The following is a 12,847-nucleotide window of genomic DNA, read 5'->3' as shown; positions in this document are numbered from 1 at the left end:
AAATCGCTGGAAAATGCATTTCTGAGGTTCTAAGTTTAAAAATTTTCTGGGGGGGGGCATACCCCCAGACCCCCCTAGATAGCTGCCCGTGCCACCGCCCCCTACTATTTGGGAATAACCGCTTACTCCAAAAAATATTGAAAGCTCTGCATAAGGCATGAAGGAAATACCTGTGAGTGAGAATCAGAATGCCATTTCCATTCATCCTTTCCTATACACAAATCTATATTTTTGATTGTTTTTTTATATTACAGACTGAAGAAATTTTTCCTTTATATTTTTGTTAATTCACTAGATGGAAGTCTCAACAAATAAATTAATTTAAAAATTTTGTAATATGGATTTTGAAAGTTACTTAGTTAATAATCGAATGATTATTACCTGGTTCAGTACTGCACTTTATCATAATTTTGCATAATTATAAAGGAATTATAAAGTTTTTCATAAAGTGTGCATCTCTTCTTTGTTTTACCAAAACCAGGGAAGAAATAAAAACTGGGGCTTTACTCTCTTAAATATGAATTTTAGTAATCTTTTTTTAATGTTTTAGTGACAATTAAATTTTAATATATTGTTTTAGTGGCTACTGCCTTGAAGATGCGAAGCCACTATGTCATCGAGTTGTGTCCGTCTGTAAGAGTGTGTGGGACTCAGCAAACGTTCAGAATTAGTCGAAAGGGTTCGAGGCATTGTGATTAACTTCGGAACCAATCAGCAATTATTATCAATAATAAACGAAACAATGAACAAACTTCAGAACCAATCAAAACTTGAACAACAAAATCTCGCTGTACTCCGATTATTGCCGAGGGGGATGACAACTGATTACGGCCTTGGAACCTCAGTGGTGGGAAACTCAACTGTTCATGGTTGATTGTTCAAAGTTCAAATAAGTGAAGTGTTTTTATAAAATTTTTCTTTTTTATTTATCACAACTTTCATTTGGTTTTGCTGCACTATCAAATGAAAGGTTTTGCAAGTGTTACTCAAATTTTAGGCCCATTTTTACGCCGAAATTACCAGGCAGGACAGCGAAGACAAACCTGGCTGAACACAAACAATGAGCTTTGTATGCAGACAAAAAATCCTTTATTGGGAAAGCAAAATCCTCTTTGGAGGATGATTGAGCCTCTTCAGAGGATCATTGAGCCTCTTTGGAGGATGATTGAGCCTCTTCAGAGGATGATTGAGCCTCTTCAGAGGATGATTGAGCCTCTTCAGAGGATGATTGAGCCTCTTCAGAGGATGATTGAGCCTCTTCAGAGGATGATTGAGCCTCTTCAGAGGATGATTGAGCCTCTTCAGAGGATGATTGAGCCTCTTCAGAGGATGATTGAGCCTCTTCAGAGGATGATTGAGCCTCTTCAGAGGATGATTGAGCCTCTTCAGAGGATGATTGAGCCTCTTCAGAGGATGATTGAGCCTCTTCAGAGGATGATTGAGCCTCTTCAGAGGATGATTGAGCCTCTTCAGAGGATGATTGAGCCTCTTCAGATGATGATTGAGCCTCTTCAGAGGAATGATTGAGCCTCTTCAGAGGATGATTGAGCCTCTTCAGAGGATGATTGAGCCTCTTCAGAGGATGATTGAGCCTCTTTGGAGGATGATTGAACCTCTTTTACTAATTTTGGCATGTTCTTTTCAAATATTATTTTTCGTTATGTTGGATTAAATTTCAAAATGTCAGGCAATCTGATAACCCCTCATTAACAAAGAAAGAAGTTGTAAAATACCTTGAACTACTTCTTATTTTAATAAATTGTGTACATATACGTTAAGTGGTCTGCTTCATTCTATATTCTACAGGTTTCTCAATATAAAGCTGGCACTATAACGCTCTGCCTGCTCAAAGAAAAATTGATGTAGTGACCACAACAAACAGAAAATAATATTTGGACATTTTCAACGAAACTTGGGAACACTCAAAACAGCTCTTTTGACGTCTCCCTCCAAAACATTCAACTCCCAGCCCGGCCTAAAACTACCAAACACAAAGACAGGAAACTAGTGCCAGGGCAAGCCATAATATGAAAACAACAACTACAGTAGTGTACCTAGTTGTATGCCATTACGCACACGCATTCCAGAAAAGTAAGAGTTAATTACCGAAAACGAAGGCAATAAGCCATATACATCGCCATGTATAGGCTTATTGCGGACGTTCGAGGTAATTAAGTATTTTATTTATCAATTGAGAAGGTTTTCTATCAAATGTTGCTCAGTATAAATGCGAAGTATATATATATAGTTATTAACCGGGTTAATAACTGACTACATATTGACCTAGCATTTACAATGAGGGTTATAACAAAAATAAAGCCTTGTGAATAACAAAGAAAACCGTGTCAATTGAGAAATAAGTGGAGGGAAATCAATAAATATATATACCTACTTGCAAAAACGTTGTCATAGAAAAACATGACATAAGTAATTTAGTGAGAAACTAAATTAAAAGACAAAAGAAGATCAATGAAGTTGAATTGCAATGCATACCTCGGAGAAAATCCTGGGTATACCCCTCAACGCGGACGGAAATACATAGATTACAATTGCTTCCTCAGCAAACCCGTAAAAACATGTTTGTTAAAGCATTCCAGTAAAAAGAAATGAACTAAACCCCAGTTTCACAATTCTGCGTAGCCACATGCGCTCATCGAGCGTCTATCTTATAACATTGGTATCCTAATATTAAATTATGTTCTTGAACTTGAATTCTCCTGGAGGTGACCTAATATTGACTAGTATTAGTAAAAACCTAACAACCCCAACCGTTTTTCTTGTGCAACAGAAAACACACCTATTTTTTCGTTTGGCCTTTGTAAAACTTTCAAATCACTTAGCAGATGTCACGCAGAAAGCATTTACAAGAAGCAAAACTTCAAATAAGGGTGAGAGTGATCGTGTATACTGAAACCAGTTAACTGCATGAAAAAGACATTTTTACCAATTCTTTATAGCAAGAAAACCCAGGAAAAATCAAAAAAGGAAAAAGAGCCACAAACCGAGAAACGTAATTTCAAGAAAAGGTACTTGAGAAAATTACAATTAACTACACACTCCATAATATAATTTTTTTAAATGGATCATTCCAAGAAAAAAAGAATATTTTCAGGAATGGTGTATTATAAAATGAAGAAAACTACAAACGTACTTGCTGGTCAATTTACTTAACCATTAGCATGCGTCTATCTTACTAAGAAATCTTTTTCACTAGATTTACTAGATTTCACTAGATTTACAGTCGCTTAAATTGGCAAGATCATGTTGATCAAATGTCCTCCAAGATAAATAAGAAGCTAGGTCTACTTAAACGTATTCGTTATTGTCTACCTTTAGATGCTAGATTGCTGTATTTTAACAGCTATGTATTACCATTATTTGATTACGCAGACATTGTATGGGGTGATAGGGGCAATTCCACTCTAATGTTGCTCTATTGCTACTGAGCACTGTAAAGTTCAGTGGTAATATGCCTAGCTTCTGTGTTGCACACATTTAGTGTCTGCATTCTAACATTGTCATTATTCTAACATTGTCATTATTTGTAAATTTACATTTTTGTTATTTTTTATATATTTATATTTTAGTCTTCATTTTTCTTTTTTGTTATATATTTATTTTAGAGGTCTCTCTTGTAAATCACCTTATGGTGACAGCGATAACCTCAATAAAGATTATTTATTATTAGATTCGGATGACTGGTTCTTATTTATGCAAACACATTTTAGTCGTGCTCTTTTGTTCTGTGTACGAGTGCTTTTGTTAACTTAGTCATTTTAGTAAAATGATTTTTTAAGAAATATCTACATGGTGTTTTTAAATAAAAGGAAAATAGAGAGAAAATCAGCGGAGAAAAACAGCGGGGACGTTTAAATGGTAAGAACAAAACGCAAAAGAAAGTACACATTAACTGACAAGAAGCTTAAGCAAATTTCAAACATGGCTGGCTTTTGAATTAGTTGACAACAACTTGAAGTATTCGTCAATAAAACCGTTCATTTTAGCACTTATTAATCAGAAATCTTATCCCAAGAGCTAATAAAAAGGTGGAAAATATTGGAAAGAAAGTTTTGACCGTAAAAATATGTTGCATTATGTAATCTTATATGTACACATATGACGTATGCATATATCCGGTTATCAAAGTAACCTTAGTTAGTTTTTACTGAGTCTTGATTAAAAAAACTCATGTACTGCTATACACGTGTGTGATTACTCCTGCTAGAAGTAACTAACCAATACGATATTGGAACATGGTGGCAGCCTAAGGAAAAGAACATGGGAAAGGACGATCAACCTTCGACTTCTTCGACATCAAGTCTGCCTGGAATACCGAATATTCATGGCATTCACCCGCCAGCACAATTAGACACAAAGCAAAACATCGCCGAGAACTGGAAGACGTTTAAACAATCATGGGAGAACTACTCAGTGATAATGAACATCGACAAGCAGCCTGAAGCTTACAAAGTCACTCTGTTCCTCCACTGCATTGGAACAGAAGCAGTGAAGATCTATAATGGCCTACCGTTCGAGACTCCGGAAGAGAAGGGTACGTTAACTAATATTATTGCGAAGTTCAACCAGTTCACGATCGGAGAGATGAACGAAACATACGAACGCTATGTATTTAATAGTCGAAATCAAAAGCCTGATGAATCGATCGACGCGTACGTAACGCGTCTACGCACATTAGCTCAGTCATGTAACTTTTGCGAATGCATGAGAGACACGCTGATACGCGACCGCATCGTGTTCAGCGTAAACAACACAGCAACGAGAAAAAAGCTCCTTCAGCAACGAAAGTTAACTTTGAACGCTTGCATAGACATATGTCGCAGCACAGAGTCAACTTCTACACAACTTAAAGCTATGGCAGATAGAAAAGTAGAAGAAGTTCATGTTTTGAGTCACAAATCCAAGCCAAGGCAACGTGCTGTGCGGAAACCAAAGAATGATCGGAATGTCCCTACCCAACATGTACTAACATCAAAATGTAAATTCTGCGCTGGAAATCATCCATTACAGAAGGAGAAGTGTCTGGCCTGGGGACAGAACTGCCGAAAATGCGGAGGTCGAAACCACTACGCAAAATGCTGTAAAAAGACAGAGAAAGTCAACAGCATAAACAACCATAGCGACTCAGATAGCGAGATCGAGATGATCGGAAATGTGTGTGTAAATATTTGTACAGTGGATGACACAGAATACCCACGAGAGATCCACGCTAAAATGATGGTCAACAAGAAACCGGTAAAGTTTCAGATAGACTGTGGTGCGTCGATTAATATTCTACCCGAAATATTTATTGACGGCCATGAAGTGAAGCCATCTAACAAGACCCTGGTTATGTGGAACAAAACCGAGGTAAAACCGCGTGGAACTGCGAGAGTCGTCATAAAGAATCCAAAGACCGGAAAGAAGTTTTCAGTAGAGTTCATCATAGTGCGAGAAAACCTCACTCCACTGCTAGGCGCTAAAGCAGCACAACAAATGCGCCTGATAACTATCAACAAGGATAACTTTGAACCGACCACACGTCAGTCAACACCTGGTGAAAGCATCAATCAGCTTCTGACAGTTGAGAGGATTGTGGAAGATTTCCCTAAAGTCTTCAAAACGGAACTTGGAAGTTTTCCCGGCGAAGTACACCTAGAAGTAGACGAAAACTTCACGCCAGTGGTAGCTCCTACAAGAAGAATACCAGTAGCACTCAAAGAGAAGTTCAAAGAGGAACTCGACCGACTCGAGAATCTTGGAGTGATAGCGAAAGTCGACGAGCCAACACCATGGGTCAGCAGCGTTGTCGTGGCTACAAAGAAAGCCGGAGCATTGAGAATATGCATCGACCCAAAACCACTGAATGAAGCGCTCAAGAGAGAACGATATCAGCTACCTGTGCTTGATGATCTACTACCAGAACTCTCGAAAGCGAAGGTTTTCTCGACTGTAGACTTCCGTTCAGGATACTGGCACTGTATTCTAGACGAACAGTCCAGCCTGCTGACGACGTTCTCTACCCCACACGGAAGATACCGGTGGCGCAGACTTCCCTTTGGCCTTACTGTCTCGTCGGAGATATTCCAGAAGCGAGTTGACCAAGTCCTTGACCGACTAGACGGAATCCTCGACATCACAGACGACGTACTCATATACGGCGTAGGAACAACCGACAAAGAGGCAAACGAGGACCACAACCGTAAACTGCTAAACCTGCTGAACAGATGTAAAAAGTACGGTGTTGCACTCAACCCAGACAAAGTAAAGCTGAGGCGAGATGAAGTGAAGTACATGGGACATGTATTCTCCAACGAAGGGTTAAAGATCGACCCAGACAAAGTAGCCGCAGTACAAGAAATGCCGAGACCTACAGACGTCGAGGCTGTACAGCGTCTGAATGGCTTTGTCAACTACCTGGCAAAGTTTCTACCAAAGATTGCCGACTGCATAGAGCCCATCCGTAAGCTAACCCGTAGCGACACGCCGTGGGAGTGGACTCAACAACAGGAGAGCGCCTTTCAAGAGGTAAAGCGACTAGTGACTGTTGCACCTGTATTGAGCTACTACAACCCGGAAGATGAGCTTGAGGTGCAATGTGATGCAAGCAACAAAGGCTTAGGAGCAGCTCTACTACAGAAAGGAAAGCCCATAGCGTACGCAAGTCGAGCCCTAACAGAGACGGAACAATGCTATGCTACGATAGAGAAAGAGATGCTCGCAGTCATCTTTGCATTAGAAAAGTTTAACCATTACACCTACGGTCGACACGTCACAGTACGCAGCAACCACAAGCCACTGGAAAGCATCCTTCAAAAGTCCATAACCTGTGCATCACCACGACTACAACGTATGATGATGAGACTGCAGAAGTATGACTTTGAAGTCAACTACAAGCAAGGAAAATACATGTACCTTGCAGACACTCTCTCCCGAGCCTATTTAGCCTCGACAGAACACCCATCTGGTACAGAGTTTGAGGTAGTAAACAACGCGAGTTGGCTACCGATGTCCAGCGAAAGGATTCAGGAAATCCGAACAGCCACAGAGAGAGACGAAACCCTGCAGATCCTAAAACAAGTTGTTTTACAAGGGTGGCCAGAAGAAAGAAAGGACCTCCCTGAACAAGCTAAGCCGTTTTTTAGCACTCGAGATGAACTAACGGTACAAGATGGTCTTATATTCAGAGGACAGAGAGTTGTCATTCCACAAAGCTTACGACAAGATATGAAGCAAAAAATACACTCCTCGCACCTAGGTATTGGATCTTGTCTGCGCAGAGCCCGTGAAGCCTTGTTCTGGCCTGGCATGTCTGCAGAGATAAAGGAACTGATTACCTCATGCGAAATCTGTCGAAACTACGATACGACACCACAGAAAGAAACACTCATGTCACACGAGGTGACGACGAGACCATGGGAGCAAGTTTGTGCAGACCTATTCACGATAGATGGAAAATAGTACTTAGTAACCTCAGATTACTATAGTAACTTTTTCGAAATCGATCGGCTTCCAAACAGTCGAGCTTCAACGGTCATTCTAAAGCTAAAAAACCACTTCGCGCGATATGGATGTCCTGAACGTGTGATTAGCGACAACAGACCTCAGTTCTACTCTGAGGAGTTTGCAGACTTTGCAAAACAATGGGACTTTGTCCACAGGACAAGCAGTCCGGGCAATAGCAAAGCAAACGGAAAAGCAGAATCAGGCGTTAAGACCGCGAAGAAGCTTCTGCGTAAAGCAATCGACGCTAAATCTGATCCCTACCTTGCGTTTCTTGACTACAGAAACACTCCGACCCAAGGGATGGAATCAAGTCCAGCGCAAAGACTCTTAAACAGACGGACGAGGACATTGCTGCCTATGACTAAGCAACTACTCCAACCACGAGTGGTATTTCCAGAAGCCGAAATCAAAGATCTGAAGCGACGCCAACAACAACAGGCCAAATATTATAACCGAAACGCGAAAGATTTGCAACCACTGGAAGAAGGTGATACGGTGAGGATGAAACCTTTCCAACTCGGTAAAAAGACTTGGAAAAAGGCAACAGTAAAGGAACGGCTGGATGAGCGTTCATACACTTTGGAGACACCAGAAGGAGATACCTACCGCAGAAACAGGTGTCACCTGAAGAAGACAGCGGAGAAAGAAACACCGCATCCAGCGATGACAGGGAGGCCAATTGAGATACCATCAACACGCCCTGCAGATATCACACCTGCACCACAGACAGACTCTGTCAACCCACCTACCGCGCCCAATGATGAGCCGATAGTACCCTCGCGCCCGCAAAGAGCAAGAAAACCACCCACATATTTAAAGGACTATATCCAATAAACATTAAAATGATTCAATACAGATTATCAATCAATTATGAACTGAACAATGATTACATGTACATCAGAAAACAGATGATGATTTTTTATACTTTTTGATTATCATATATTATTAGGTACCATTAGACATTTGAAGAAATATTTTAGTTTTGTTTAGTATCCCTGTAACCATTCACTTTATAAAAAAAAAAGGGGGGGGATGTTGCATTATGTAATCTTATACGTACACATATGACGTATGCATATATCCGGTTATCAAAGTAACCTTAGTTTTTACTGAGTCTTGATTAAAAAAACTCATGTACTGCTATACACGTGTGTGATTACTCCTGCTAGAAGTAACTAACCAATACGATATTGGAACAAAATAGAAACAGAAAGCTATAGAAAAATAAAAAGTTTAAGCCTTTAAGTTAAGACATCGAGTCGAGATCGTAAAGACGAATGAAAACAAAGCCGCCGGTTGACCGTCGTTCTTCAGTAAATTTTTCAGTAAAGTTTTCAGTGTCATTCTTTGTTTTCAATACTATAATTTTAGCTACTAGGTTTACGCTAAAACAATTACAATACTCGTTTTCTATGAGTCAAATTGACTGATAAAAGACTCGACCTCGTAGTCTAATCGTTAAATATTGAAATCTTGATTTAAAAATTTTTTTCTTGGGTGCCAACTATAAGATTCTTAATCCAAGTAAATAAGGAAAGCGTAAAATTCTTAATTTAAGATATTCGCAAACTTAATAAATGAAAATAAAAAGCTTCTTTCAGGATGGATTTTCGAGTAAACATCTCAGAAAATCACGGAAAACAAACTTCAGAGGGAGGCGTTTCCAACTTACTTCAAACGTCCGTTTAACGAGTCCGTAAAATCGAACAAAATCGCCTAAAATATAAACAAATTACTGGTAAACATTGCAAAATCTCGAATGAAGCATAGCACCACAAATAATTCGGGTTATTTTAGTTTTTTTCAAGCAATAAATCGTTCAACTTCAAGCTAAATTGTTGTGAATGAATCCCGCCAAAACATGGCGACAAGCAACCGAACTCTTTACGCTCAATTCAACTCTCAAATATCGCTTTAGATTAAAAAACTAAACAATACGAGGCTAAAAAAATAGTTAATTTACCTTGAGGATGCTGTATGAGCCCATAAAGATCCATATTTGAGGATTAAATGAAGGATTTTTAGTCAGAAAATATTCACACTCGTCGACTGCTCCACTGAACACGGCTGATAACATGTGACTGCCTCGTTTACATGTCAAAACCACAGGGGAGGGGAGGGGATTGATTCTTGGTTCATAGTAACTTCGTGTAACTATGTAACCCTGCTCCGAGAGAAAATAAAACATTTCCAACAAACAATTCAAGATATCTCTTTCCCAACACACTACAAAAATTAAAAACCAATTTTCATATTATTCTTATGACAAACTAACCTATTTTTAACAACCAAAAAATTTCTTGGAATTTTTTTTTAACTCATTTTTTTTTATTTAAGTGTCTATTGATTCTTACGAAATGGGGATCACCCGATAACAGGCAGAAGAACTTCTTAAAATTTTTTTTTTTTATTCCCCTTCTCTTTTCAATTGCTTCATATCACTTTATTCGTTCAACTTTTAATTTCTCTACTGGATTTATTGCTTTTCTTGTTTTCTGTTTATTTTGTAGTGCTTTTTTCTTCCTTTCTCGAAAGGTTTGTTGACGCTTAAATCGTGATTGTGCATAAAGTACGGCCTTCGCAATTTGATTATTTCTTTGGCGACTTGAAATTAACTCCAAAACCAATTTTTCATTAACGTATCCGATAGGGGAACAATATTCAACTAGAATATTCTACGGTATGCCCGTAGACATAACAAATTCCACAACTTAAGCTACTTTATGCTGCATCTCGATTTCAGCATCTCCAAACTTTTCTAGAATGGAAGAAAACTACACTAAAAAAACAAACAGAAAACAAGAACAGCAATGAATGGAGTAGAAAAATTAAAAGATCAACGAATAAAGTGATCTGAAGCAATTGAAAAGAGAAGGGGAATAAAATGAACAAAAGTCTACAGCACCAGTTATTCCCAGGTGGTCACCCATCCAAGTACTACGCTGGCCCTACCAAGTTTCACTTCGGTGATCGGACGAGAACCGGTTTTTTCTCAGTGGTATGGCCGTAGACAGAAGAAATTGCACAAATTAAGCTACTTTACGCTGCATCTCGATTTCAGCGCCTTCAAACTTTTCTAGAACGGATGAAAATATCACTACGAAACAAACAGTAAACAAGAACAGCAATGAATAGAGCAGAACAATTAAAAGATGAACGAATTAAGTGATATGAAACATTTAAAAAGAGAAGGGGAATCAAATGAACAAAAGTCTAAAGCACAAGTTATTCCCAGGTGGTCACCCATACAAGTACTACGCTACCCTACCCAATTTCAATTCGGTGATCACACGAGAACCGGTTTTTTCTCGCTGGTATAGCCGTACACAGAAGAAATTGCACAACTTAAGCTACTTTACGCTGCATCACTATTTCAGCGACTTTTGACTTTTCTAGAACGGAAGAAAATATCACTACGAAACAAACAGAAAACCAGAGCAGATATGAATGGAGTAGAAAAATTAAAAGTTGAAAGAATAAAGTGATCTGAAGCAATTGAAAAGACAAGCGGAATAAAATGAACAAAAGTCTACCGCACCAGTTATTCCCAGGTGGTCACCCATCCAAGTACTACGCTGGACTTACCGAGTTTCACTTCGGTGATCGGAGGAGAACCGGTTTCTTCTCAGTGGTATGGCCGTAGACAGAAGAAATTGCACAACTTAAGTTACTTTACGCTGCATCTCGATTTCAGCGCCTTCAAACTTTTCTAGAACGGATGAAAATATCACTACGAAACAAACAGAAAACAAGAACAGCAATGAATGCAGCTGAAAAATTAAAAGATGAACGAATAAAGTGATCTGAAGCAATTGAAAAGAGAAGGGGAATCAAATGAACAAAAAATTCTACAGAACCAGTTATTCCCAGATGGTCACCCATCCAAGTAGTACGCTGACCCTACCAAGTTTCACTTCCGTGATCGCACGAGAACCGGTTTTTTCTCGCTGGTATGCCCGTAGACAGAAGAAATTGCACAACTTAACCTACTTTACGCTGCATCTCGATTTCAGCGTCTCTATACTTTTTTAGAACAGAAGAAAACAACACAAAAAAAAACACCAGAAAAAAAAACAGCAATGAATGGAGTAGAAAAATTAAAAGTTGAACGAATAAAACGATCTGAAGCAATTGAAAAGAGAAGGGGAATCAAATGAACAAAACTGTACAGCACCAGGCATTCCAAGGTGGTTACCCATCCGAATACTACGCTACCCCACCCAAGTTCACTTCGGTGATCGGACGAGAACCGGTTTTTTCTCAGTGGTATGACCGTAGATAGAAGAAATTGCACAAATTAAGCTACTTTACGCTACATCTCGATTTCAGCGCCTTCAAACTTTTCTAGAACGGAAGAAAATATCACTACGAAACAAACAGTAAACAAGAACAGCAATGAATGGAGCAGAAAAATTAAAAGATGAACGAATAAAGTGATCTCAAGTATTTGAAAAGAGAAGGGGAATCAAATGAACAAAATTCTACAGCACCAGTTATTCCCAGGTGTTCACCCATCCAAGTACTACGCTGACCCTACCAAGTTTCACTTCCGTGATCGGACGAGAACCGGTTTTTTCTCCCTGGTATGCCCGTAGACAAAAGAAATTGCAAAACTTAAGCTACTTTACGCTGCATCTCGATTTCAGCGTCTCTATACTTTTTTAGAACGGAAGAAAACAACACCAAAAAAGAGCACCAGAACAAAAAAACAGCAATCAATAAAGAAGAAAAATTCAAAGATAAACGAATAAAGTGATATGAAGCAATGGAAAAGAGAAGGGGAATAAAATGAACAAAAGTCTACAGCACCAGTTATTCCCAGGTGGTCACCCATCCAAGTACTACGCTGAACCTACCCAATTTCAATTCGGTGATCGCACGAGAACCGGTTTTTTCTCGCTGGTATGGCCGTACACAGAAGAAATTGCAAAACTTAAGGTACTTTACGCTGCATCTCGATTTCAGCGTCTCTATACTTTTTTAGAACGGAAGAAAACAAAACAAAAAAAAGCACCAGAACAAAAAAACAGCAATCAATAAAGAAGAAAAATTAAAAGATAAACGAATAAAGTGATATGAAGCAATTGAAATGGGAAGGGGAATAAAATGAACAAAAGTCTACAGCACCAGTTATTCCCAGGTGGTCACCCATCCGAATACTACGCTACACTACCCAATTTCACTTCGGTGATCGGACGAGAACCGGTTTTTTCTCAGTGGTATGGCCGCACACAGAAGAAATTGCACAACTTAAGCTACTTTACGCTGCATCTCGATTTCAGCGCCTTCAATCTTTTCTAGAACGGATGAAAATATCACTACGAAACAAACAGTAAACAAGAAC

At 39.0% G+C, this 12,847-nt stretch overlaps 1 non-coding gene and 4 pseudogenes across 1 annotated transcript; all 5 read right to left on the bottom strand.

Moving 5' to 3' along the window:
* Positions 1 to 10,396: 10,396 nt before the first annotated feature.
* Positions 10,397 to 10,515, bottom strand: LOC148908211 (5S ribosomal RNA). The gene has a single exon (XR_016121023.1). It is a non-coding gene; the product is annotated as a 5S ribosomal RNA (ribosomal RNA).
* Positions 10,516 to 11,029: 514 nt separating this feature from the next.
* LOC148908210 (5S ribosomal RNA) lies at positions 11,030 to 11,148 on the bottom strand (annotated as a pseudogene).
* A 200-nt stretch (positions 11,149 to 11,348) lies between these two features.
* On the bottom strand, positions 11,349 to 11,467 carry LOC148908209 (5S ribosomal RNA; annotated as a pseudogene).
* Positions 11,468 to 11,981: 514 nt separating this feature from the next.
* On the bottom strand, positions 11,982 to 12,100 carry LOC148908208 (5S ribosomal RNA; annotated as a pseudogene).
* Positions 12,101 to 12,300: 200 nt separating this feature from the next.
* LOC148908207 (5S ribosomal RNA) lies at positions 12,301 to 12,419 on the bottom strand (annotated as a pseudogene).
* Between the last annotated feature and the right edge of the window lie 428 nt (positions 12,420 to 12,847).

Source organism: Actinia tenebrosa, unplaced genomic scaffold (assembly GCF_029948245.1).
Source record: "Actinia tenebrosa isolate PJP-AT-01 unplaced genomic scaffold, QUT_ActTen_1.0 PGA_scaffold3__52_contigs__length_22856419, whole genome shotgun sequence".
NCBI classification, from domain to species: Eukaryota; Metazoa; Cnidaria; class Anthozoa; order Actiniaria; family Actiniidae; genus Actinia; species Actinia tenebrosa.
Note: the sequence above shows the minus strand (reverse complement) of the source record. Positions and strands in the feature narration are given on the sequence as shown.